The sequence below is a fragment of the Squalius cephalus genome (genome assembly GCF_949319135.1).
Source record: "Squalius cephalus genome assembly, chromosome: 22".
NCBI lineage: Eukaryota > Metazoa > Chordata > Actinopteri > Cypriniformes > Leuciscidae > Squalius > Squalius cephalus.
Genome location: NC_137143.1, coordinates 31062932 through 31074420, shown reverse-complemented (window position 1 = coordinate 31074420; position 11489 = coordinate 31062932).

Genomic DNA, 11489 nt, shown 5'->3' with positions numbered 1-11489 from the left:
TTTTTAACCATATAGCAAAAGTAAATTTCTTACTTAAGATCATTTTTCTTAAAATTGCACAAATCTGCTATATTATTTTAATCTTATATCTGTAATTTAACAGCTGAGATAGTTCTTTAATGCTGATATTGTTGTGCAGGTGGGGCATGTTGTCAAACTGCGTTACAATGAGCCCCTATTAGAACTATGCTATTCTATTCTATACTTTTATGAATTCTATTGAGAAACCATGAGAAAAAGGTGAATAAAGACTGAGAGTTAATGTTCATGTTTTGAACTATGTATAGCTGTTTTGCGGTGTGTTTTGTCAAACTAAAAAATGACTTTATCTTTAATTATTAAAAAATGCCATTATTTTATATGAAAAGTTTAATAATTGTATTTAATTTACCAAATATTTGAGTTTATCTTGTATTTTTTTTATCATAAGATAACATTATAATCTGTCATATGATCCTGTTACAGTGTGCACCACCTATGGGGCATGTTGTCACACGTCACTTTCATTCTTTCGGGGAAATCAAGAAAGAATTAATGAAACAAAACAAACATAATTGTACTAGACATGTGTGAAATTAAAGTGGAAATTAATGTTAACCCCAAGTGAATTTACCCAAACTGAGAAAGTCAAAAAGTGTTAGGTTGTGCCCCACTCTCCCACTACTTCTAAAATGTTTCATTTTCTAACGATGGCATATGTGTACATATTATGTTTCTAAATATTCCCAAATATTATGACAATTATAGAAGTTCATTGTTGTCACATTTAAAATAAATAAATAAATCTAAAATAGATTATGTAAAATATAATATTACTAACATATTATGAAGATGCAGAAGATTAGGCTACTTCCTTTCTTTTGAACAATTAGTGCTGTTGTGTGAAGGTGTAACGCAGTTCAGATGTTACGGGAAGAAGGAGGCGGGAACCGGCGAACATTTAAACGTATTCAATAAATAAATAAATAAATAAATATACAAATTAGAGGTGGGCATAGATTATTTTTTAAATCTAGATTAATCTAGATTAATTTTGAAATTAAGATAGATTAATCTAGATTAAAATGGCTCATTTGAATTCTCCCGAAGGCATCCAGAATATGTGTGCTACCCAAATAATGACTATAAAAGTAAGTCTTTGAGAACGGGTTTCTCAAGCCAGGTGGCGCATTAGACCAGGGGCTCATCTCCTGTTTCCAAAATGCATCACAAACTGCTTGAGAAAGCTGTTCTACTCACTGTAAAAGGTTACTAAAGTACTATTACCGTCCTTAGGCAACATTAGGTAGACATTAGGCCTATGTTATTATCAACTACTATAGGCTATCAATTAGGGATGGGCGATATGGTCTAAAATCTATATTGTGATCAACATGACATCATGACTTTGCGTAAACAAACACGCCACTTTCAAGTCAAGTGGCGTGTTATTTATACGCATTTTTAAATGCTTTCCGCGTGTAGCCTATGTCCACGCGCGTGTATCGTATGTGTACGCCGTTAAACGTCAGAGTGATTCCGCGTGTACGCCGTTAAATGTCCGAGCGAAACGGAGGAAAATGTATATCTACATCTGGGGAGCAATATTTTTTTCCTAGGATGGTAGGGGAACACTCATAAATGGTATTAACCCGAGTGATGGGTAGGTTTAGGGACGCGGTTGGGGTAGGTCATATATAGCCTAAGCCTACAGTAATGTCGTAAATCAACGGCGTTGATAAACACGCTGAAAAGCGATTATGCGTGTTGATAACACGCCAAAAATGGAAATACGAATTGGCGTGTCATACATACGCCATTTCATGAGATCAGTCTGATTGTGATATACATTGCAGCCTCTTGTGATAACGATATACAGTATATTATAATAAAATTAAAACCATTTCAGAACAGATTACACAGACCCTGCTAAACAACTGGTAAATGTATTTTTTTTAAAGGGTGTAGCCTATGTAGTTTTGAGAACATACAGTATATTGTGCAAAACTGTAAGTATACAACATCATTTTGCAGATAAATACATTTTAAGTAGCCTACACTAACGTTAGCTGTGGAGACTTAAGTAAGTTAGGTCTAATGTTTATTATGGCTTGGAGCTTATGAAACCCCAAATTTAAAAATAGAATATTGTCTAACTGATGACTTTGCAGTTAAAAAGAAACACAACAATGATTCTTAAAATCGGGCGCAGACAGAGATTATGTGCTACACCACTAAATATATATTGGAACGGGAATAATAAGCGCGCTGGTATTCAGTGATATCATGTTTCGTTTTGAATTTGAGGTGGTAGAACGGATTAGTCGTGTACCGAACTGTTAGGCCTAGGCTACCCCACACACTCTGTCTATAGTTTCCTGCTGCTCGTCGGACGGCTTAAATCCGAACAAAGTCCAAATAATGGATGTTGCACTTTTACTTTCAGCTGTTACTTAAAATGACGACGAAATATGTGTTGCACCCGCGGTTTTACCTCGCGGCCGCGGGTAGATTGCGTCATCATAGCTTGTGTAGTAATATGAGATGGTCATGATTGCATGATCTTCATAAATTATGATAGCCTAAAAAAAACTGCTTTACAACATTGGGTCTTAAGTGGCTTGGAAATGCCACAAAAAAACCTAAAACTGTTTTTTAAACCTAAAAGCACCAGGTAAACTCCGAATGACATGACAGACAGCACTTTCCATCAAGTTCTCCGCATCTCCAATAGTGTAAAGGAAAGAGTCATTCACAAATAATCTTAGGGCAATGCAAACAGTTTGTGCTGTACTTAAAGCCCGACTCCAACAAGTCGAAAATAAATGTCCATTTCCAACAAATTAATAATGTAAACGACAATCTCACGAGTCACGAGAAAGAATATATATTTCAGAAAGTGCACTATCGCGCTGCGCTGGACTTCCCGTATCAGCTCCGCTTATAAAGCCGCAGTCTAATCCTGTTAACATGAAATAAACTGCTCACGAGCAGGTTTAAGCTTACGGACCTGTTGCTATAACAGCAAGTCCAGGATGAGCTTCGAAGAACCAAACAATCCAAGATCATGCCACATCACCAACAATCAAATCCAGCTAACTGAGTTAGCGACGTACGAAGAACGGGCCCCAGTTCCTCTCTCGCTCTTCACTGTCGTCGCTCCTCCTTTATGCTTCCGCTCCTCCGTGAGAGATACGAGACCGGTGCGTCTCGCAGGTGTCGCTCACCAGAGTAATCACGCCACTGGCCTCGTGCCGCTCTCTCACGGCCCTCGGCCTCCTCCTGCTCGCCACAGATGGATTGTAGGCAAACCGAATCTCAGACTAAATCACACCAAATACAGAACTTACAGCTTGCAGGTGTAAAACCAACTTGTCACATTTAAAATGTTCTAATATTCAGTATGAAATGGCATAAATTCATATAAACATGTTGTTGTTTTTCTAAATTTCTGTATCTATTTGCACTGCACTAACGCTCATGTTTTATTTGCAGATGAAGAATATGGTATTCTTTATAGAAATTTTTTTTTGACTATTTCAAGTGACATAAACAAGAAATTATTAAAAAAGGAAACCTGGGAAGTCGAAAAGGTTACTACAAAAAAGCCAAAGGTTAGAGCTGATTCCAACGGCTTCTGTGCAGCAGCAAGAGCTGGACAAGCTCGAGTTAGACGCAGTGGATACGAGGCCGAAGTCAGAGATCTCAGCGCCTCGGTTAGAGCTGATTCCAACGCCTTCTGTGCAGCAGCAAGAGTTGAACGAGCTCGAGTTAGACGCAGTGGATTCGAGGCCGAAGTCAGAGATCTCAGCGCCTCGGTTAGAGCTGATTCCAACGCCTTCTGTGCAGCAGCAAGAGTTGAACGAGCTCGAGTTAGACGCAGTGGATTCGAGGCCGAAGTCAGAGATCTCAGCGCCTCGGTTAGAGCTGATTCCAACGGCTTCTGTGCAGCAGCAAGAGTTAAACAAGCTCGAGTTAGACGCAGTGGATACGAGGCCGAAGTCAGAGATCTCAGCGCCTCGGTTAGAGCTGATTCCAACGCCTTCTGTGCAGCAGCAAGAGTTGAACGAGCTCGAGTTAGACGCAGTGGATTCGAGGCCGAAGTCAGAGATCTCAGCGCCTCGGTTAGAGCTGATTCCAACGCCTTCTGTGCAGCAGCAAGAGTTGAACGAGCTCGAGTTAGACGCAGTGGATTCGAGGCCGAAGTCAGAGATCTCAGCGCCTCGGTTAGAGCTGATTCCAACGCCTTCTGTGCAGCAGCAAGAGTTGAACGAGCTCGAGTTAGACGCAGTGGATACGAGGCCGAAGTCAGAGATCTCAGCGCCTCGGTTAGAGCTGATTCCAACGCCTTCTGTGCAGCAGCAAGAGTTGAACGAGCTCGAGTTAGACGCAGTGGATTCGAGGCCGAAGTCAGAGATCTCAGCGCCTCGGTTAGAGCTGATTCCAACGCCTTCTGTGCAGCAGCAAGAGTTGAACGAGCTCGAGTTAGACGCAGTGGATTCGAGGCCGAAGTCAGAGATCTCAGCGCCTTGGTTAGAGCTGATTCCAACGCCTTCTGTGCAGCAGCAAGAGTTGAACGAGCTCGAGTTAGACGCAGTGGATTCGAGGCCGAAGTCAGAGATCTCAGCGCCTTGGTTAGAGCTGATTCCAACGCCTTCTGTGCTGCAGCAGGAGTTGAACGAGCTCGAGTTAGACGCAATGGATACGAGGCCGAAGTCAGAGATCTCAGCGCCTCGGTTAGAGCTGATTCCAATGCCTTCTGTGCAGCAGCAAGAGTTGAACGAGCTCGAGTTAGACGCAGTGGATTCGAGGCCGAAGTCAGAGATCTCAGCGCCTCGGTTAGAGCTGATTCCAACGCCTTCTGTGCAGCAGCAAGAGTTGAACGAGCTCGAGTTAGACGCAGTGGATACGAGGCCGAAGTCAGAGATCTCAGCGCCTCGGTTAGAGCTGATTCCAACGGCTTCTGTGCAGCAGCAAGAGTTGAAGGAGCTCGAGTTAGACGCAGTGGATTCGAGGCCGAAGTCAGAGATCTCAGCGCCTCGGTTAGAGCTGATTCCAACGCCTTCTGTGCAGCAGCAAGAGTTGAACGAGCTCGAGTTAGACGCAATGGATACGAGGCCGAAGTCAGAGATCTCAGCGCCTCGGTTAGAGCTGATTCCAACGGCTTCTGTGCAGCAGCAAGAGCTGGACAAGCTCGAGTTAGACGCAGTGGATACGAGGCCGAAGTCAGAGATCTCAGCGCCTCGGTTAGAGCTGATTCCAACGCCTTCTGTGCAGCAGCAAGAGTTAAACAAGCTCGAGTTAGACGCAGTGGATTCGAGGCCGAAGTCAGAGATCTCAGCGCCTCGGTTAGAGCTGATTCCAACGCCTTCTGTGCAGCAGCAAGAGTTGAACGAGCTCGAGTTAGACGCAATGGATACGAGGCCGAAGTCAGAGATCTCAGCGCCTCGGTTAGAGCTGATTCCAACGGCTTCTGTGCAGCAGCAAGAGCTGGACAAGCTCGAGTTAGACGCAATGGATACGAGGCCGAAGTCAGAGATCTCAGCGCCTCGGTTAGAGCTGATTCCAACGGCTTCTGTGCAGCAGCAAGAGCTGGACAAGCTCGAGTTAGACGCAGTGGATACGAGGCCGAAGTCAGAGATCTCAGCGCCTCGGTTAGAGCTGATTCCAACGCCTTCTGTGCAGCAGCAAGAGTTAAACAAGCTCGAGTTAGACGCAGTGGATTCGAGGCCGAAGTCAGAGATCTCAGCGCCTCGGTTAGAGCTGATTCCAACGGCTTCTGTGCAGCAGCAAGAGTTAAACGAGCTCGAGTTAGACGCAGTGGATTCGAGGCCGAAGTCCGAGATCTCAGCGCCTCGGTTAGAGCTGATTCCAACGCCTTCTGTGCAGCAGCAAGAGTTAAACGAGCTCGAGTTAGACGCAGTGGATACGAGGCCGAAGTCAGAGGTCTCAGCGCCTCGGTTAGAGCTGATTCCAACGCCTTCTGTGCAGCAGCAAGAGTTGAACGAGCTCGAGTTAGACGCAGTGGATTCGAGGCCGAAGTCAGAGATCTCAGCGCCTCGGTTAGAGCTGATTCCAACGGCTTCTGTGCAGCAGCAAGAGTTAAACAAGCTTGAGTTAGACGCAGTGGATTCGAGGCCGAAGTCAGAGATCTCAGCGCCTTGGTTAGAGCTGATTCCAACGCCTTCTGTGCAGCAGCAAGAGTTGAACGAGCTCGAGTTAGACGCAGTGAATTCGAGGCCGAAGTCAGAGGTCCCAGCGCCTCGGTTAGAGCTGATTCCAACGGCTTCTGTGCAGCAGCAAGAGCTGGACAAGCTCGAGTTAGACGCAGTGAATTCGAGGCCGAAGTCAGAGGTCCCAGCGCCTCGGTTAGAGCTGATTCCAACGCCTTCTGTGCAGCAGCAAGAGTTAAACAAGCTCGAGTTAGATGCAGTGGATTCGAGGCCGAAGTCAGAGATCTCAGCGCCTCGGTTAGAGCTGATTCCAACGGCTTCTGTGCAGCAGCAAGAGTTAAACGAGCTCGAGTTAGACGCAGTGGATACGAGGCCGAAGTCAGAGGTCTCAGCGCCTCGGTTAGAGCTGATTCCAACGCCTTCTGTGCAGCAGCAAGAGTTGAACGAGCTCGAGTTAGACGCAGTGGATTCGAGGCCGAAGTCAGAGATCTCAGCGCCTTGGTTAGAGCTGATTCCAACGCCTTCTGTGCAGCAGCAAGAGTTGAACGAGCTCGAGTTAGACGCAGTGAATTCGAGGCCGAAGTCAGAGGTCCCAGCGCCTCGGTTAGAGCTGATTCCAACGGCTTCTGTGCAGCAGCAAGAGCTGGACAAGCTCGAGTTAGACGCAGTGAATTCGAGGCCGAAGTCAGAGGTCCCAGCGCCTCGGTTAGAGCTGATTCCAACGCCTTCTGTGCAGCAGCAAGAGCTGGACAAGCTCGAGTTGAATGCAGTGAATTCGAGGCCGAAGTCAGAGGTCCCAGCGCCTCGGTTAGAGCTGATTCCAACGCCTTCTGTGCAGCAGCAAGAGCTGGACAAGCTCGAGTTGAATGCAGTGAATTCGAGGCCGAAGTCAGAGGTCCCAGCGCCTCAGTTAGAGCTGATTCCAACGCCTTCTGTGCAGAAGCAGGATATGGACAAGCTCGAGCTCGATGCAGTGGATTGGAGGTCGAAGCCAGAGGTCCCAACGCCTTGGCTGGAGCTGAAATCAGTGAGGATGGAGTTAGAGTAATGGCTCGGGCAGAATTAGGCAGCGTATCGGCTAAAGCCGGTCCAGTTGTTGCGAAACTGGGATTTGGAGTCGATACGGGAGCATCTGTTGGTGAGAATGGGGTCGAGGTCAAATTCCTGGGAACCGGAATCTCAGTTGGTCGAAAAACCAGTGTATCTGTTGCGGGTTCAGAAGTGTCTTGTGCAGTCATGTAGATCTAAATTAACTTTTAATATTTTGAACATTTGCATGCACAATTTTATACAGAACCACAAAAACAGAAACCTGAAAAAATAATAAAGCATGCAGAATTAGTGTTGATGAGCTATAAATCCACAGTATTAAACTTTAACAATATGGAAACATAATTTTTTTTTTTTGCTTTTGTTTTCATTTGAGAATAAATGTGTGTATGTGGTTATGCAGGTATGATATTGCTTTTCTCTGTACTGTCATTTCCATGTGTAGAACTGTTATAATGTCCACAGAACTTTCTAGAGACATCAATGTTTCCATTTATGCAAAACTGAAAAATAAAAACTTTTGAAGCGTTCTTTTGAGTAAATATTCTAGCAAATGTTTTTGTCTTTCATGATATTGCATAAGATGGTGAACTGATTTTGTTTCAATCAATTCATTATTTCATCATTATGGCAAAAGATATAAAGAGGTAAAAAAGTTCAATTACTCTTGATAAGTGATTCTTCTGTGGTAAAATCCATGAAACATGAACTAATAGCTAAGGCTGGGTATTGACACAAATTTCACAATTCGATTCGATTTCGATTCACAAGCTTGCAATTCGATTCGATTTCGATTACGATTCGATTCGATTCAATATCGATTATTTTGGATATCAGGTACAATACATTTAAAATTTTCTCAAGGAAAACAAATCTCTTAACTATTATTGTAAACTATGGGAGTCAGTTGTAGCCTAGGCTTCATTAGCCTACTATAATATTGAAGGTAAAAATTAACTGATTTGTATACAAACACTTAAAATACACTTTTATTTATTTTTATACTAATAAAGTTATATGAAATTATATAAAAATTTAAATGGTGGCTGTCATAAAAAACTTTCCAGATTTATTCAAACATGCATTAAATATCGAAGAACATTTAATATGTAATATGGTGCATATATTTAACAAAATATTAATCTATTCCTATATCCTATATAAATATTCCATATATTCCTCTCTAGAGTTAATTTTTCTAGCTGACTAACGAGTTTATGGTCACATATGGTTTTTCTGAGGTAAATGTGATGTTACATTGTTTACTAACGTCTTTCCACGGTTAAAACACTGATTGAGCGGTTCCATGTGACATGATACGGACTTCGACAAGTTGTACTCTATCTTTTAACACACTTTCAGATGCTCATTCATGTTCATTTCGCGCTGTAAGTAACTGGTATTATTAGCGCGGAAGAGAAGGTTATGTGCGCTCCGTGCTGCTGCTTCTCTTGATTTGCGCCAGAGCGATCTCACGCCACAGCGCCAAAACGGTAATTATGTTTTTGAATTTCGTAAGAAAATGGACGTAATTTGAAATCTTAGACTTTGTTTCATATCAATAATAACAAAGCACAAAGATTTTTGCGATTTATTGGATGGGATGTGCGCAACAATGTTCCATTCATTCATCAACTGAAAACAGGATGACTAATCGATTCTTGGGATTTAAGCATCGATATCGTTTCGTAAAAATGAGAATCGATTAAAATTGAGAAATCGATATTTTTTACCCAGCCCTACTAATAGCCTAAATGTGTCACAGTGTCTGATTTATGTTCCTTGGGTCACCACTAGATGTCCTCCTTCCTCACGGTGTCCAGCACACTCTTGAACTACATTCCCCATGATCCTTGTCCTTTCATTGCACTCAGCTGTCCCCTATCACTGATCATTGCACTCAGCCTGTTTCCCATTATCATTGTCATTTCCCTGTGTATAAATACCCTGCCTGTTTAGTGTTTGTTACGGAGTCCTTGTTGTATGTCACTGCACTTTTGAAGTCTGTTTGCCTTGCATGTTCTTGTATTATTTCTTGTGTTTGGATTGGTATTTATGGATTTTGACCCCCTGCTTGGATGACTACGAGATTGGATTACATTTAATAAACTACTGCAATTGGATCCTCCTGTTCCCCGTATGTGTGTTCGTGACAGAAGGACTCTGTCACATCTAGATCCAGCAGTATGTTTACCAGTGCCTCTTTCCCAGCCACCGAGCGGGAGAGGGGGCAAGGTTTTGAGGGGACCCGATTGGTCATTTTTCGAGGGACCCGTTGAGGCCGCAGTAGAGGAGGTGGACGTGAGAGAGACCAACACCACTCTACACTCTGGCCCCTCTTCGACCCTGGGTTGGTGGTTTCCAGCCCAGTTCCGGTGGTCCCGAAATGGAGGAGGAAAAGAGGGACTCCCTCCGTGACTGTGCCGGTGGTCCCAGGGCCGGTGGTCCCAGGGCCGGTGGTCCCAGGGCCGGTGGTCCCAGTTCTGGTGGTCCCAGTTCCGGTGGTTGTCCCCGAACAGCCCGCTGTCGTCCCGGAGGCCGTGCCCAAACAGCCCGAGGCTGTTCACGTCACGACTACCGAACCTGTGTCCCCTGACAAGATGGTCGCAGTCGAGCCTGTGTCTGTTCCTGAGCCGGTGGTGTCTGTTCCTGAGCCGGAGCCAGTGGTGTCTGTTCCTGAGCCGGAGCCAGTGGTGTCTGTTCCTGAGCCGGTGTCTGTTCCTGAGCCGGAGCCAGTGTCTGTTCCTGAGCCGGAGCCAGTGTCTGTTCCTGAGCCGGAGCCAGTGTCTGTTCCTGAGCCGGAGCCAGTGTCTGTGTCTGTTCCTGAGCCGGAGCCGTCTGTGTCTGTTCCTGAGCCGGAGCCGTCTGTGTCTGTTCCTGAGCCGGAGCCGTCTGTGTCTGTTCCTGAGCCGGAGCCGTCTGTGTCTGTTCCTGAGCCGGAGCCGTCTGTGTCTGTTCCTGAGCCGGAGCCGTCTGTGTCTGTTCCTGAGCCGGAGCCGTCTGTGTCTGTTCCTGAGCCGGAGCCGTCTGTGTCTGTTCCTGAGCCGGAGCCGTCTGTGTCTGTTCCTGAGCCGGAGCCGTCTGTGTCTGTTCCTGAGCCGGAGCCGTCTGTGTCTGTGTCTGTGTCTGTGTCGGAGCCAGTGTCTGTTCCTCAACCTGAGCCGGTGGTGTCTGTGTCTGTGTCGGAGCCAGTGTCTGTTCCTCAACCTGAGCCGGTGGTGTCTGTGTCTGTGTCGGAGCCAGTGTCTGTTCCTCAACCTGAGCCGGTGGTGTCTGTGTCTGTGTCGGAGCCAGTGTCTGTTCCTCAACCTGAGCCGGTGGTGTCTGTGTCTGTGTCGGAGCCAGTGTCTGTTCCTCAACCTGAGCCGGTGGTGTCTGTGTCTGTGTCGGAGCCAGTGTCTGTTCCTCAACCTGAGCCGGTGGTGTCTGTGTCTGTGTCGGAGCCAGTGTCTGTTCCTCAACCTGAGCCGGTGGTGTCTGTGTCTGTGTCGGAGCCAGTGTCTGTTCCTCAACCTGAGCCGGTGGTGTCTGTGTCTGTGTCGGAGCCAGTGTCTGTTCCTCAACCTGAGCCGGTGGTGTCTGTGTCTGTGTCGGAGCCAGTGTCTGTTCCTCAACCTGAGCCGGTGGTGTCTGTGTCTGTGTCGGAGCCAGTGTCTGTTCCTCAACCTGAGCCGGTGGTGTCTGTGTCTGTGTCGGAGCCAGTGTCTGTTCCTCAACCTGAGCCGGTGGTGTCTGTGTCTGTGTCGGAGCCAGTGTCTGTTCCTGAACCTGAGCCGGTGGTGTCTGTGTCTGTGTCTGTGTCTGTTCCTGAACCTGAGCCGGTGGTGTCTGTGTCTGTTCTTGAACCTGAGTCGGTGGTGCCAGTTCCAGTGCCTGAGCCGTTGGTGTCTGGCCGCCCGAGGGAAAGTCTCCGCCCTGGCCGCCCGAGGGAAAGTCTCCGCCCTGGCCGCCCGAAGGATCGTCTTCTCCATGGCTGCCCGATGGGCCATCTGCTTTGCCCTGGCCCCCGGCTAAGTCATCACCCCCTGTTTCTGTTCCCCTCCATGGTCCTGGCCCTCCATCCCTCCCCCTGATCCTCCACCGTTGCACCTTCCTCCTGGACTTTTGTTGGGTTTTGTTTTTTATTATGTCTTGGAGCGTCTGGTAGCCGCTCCGTAGAGGGGGGGTTATGTCACAGTGTCTGGTTTATGTTCCTTGGGTCACCACTAGATGTCCTCCTTCCTCACGGTGTCCAGCACACTCTTGAACTACATTCCCCATGATCCTTGTCCTTTCATTGCACTCAGC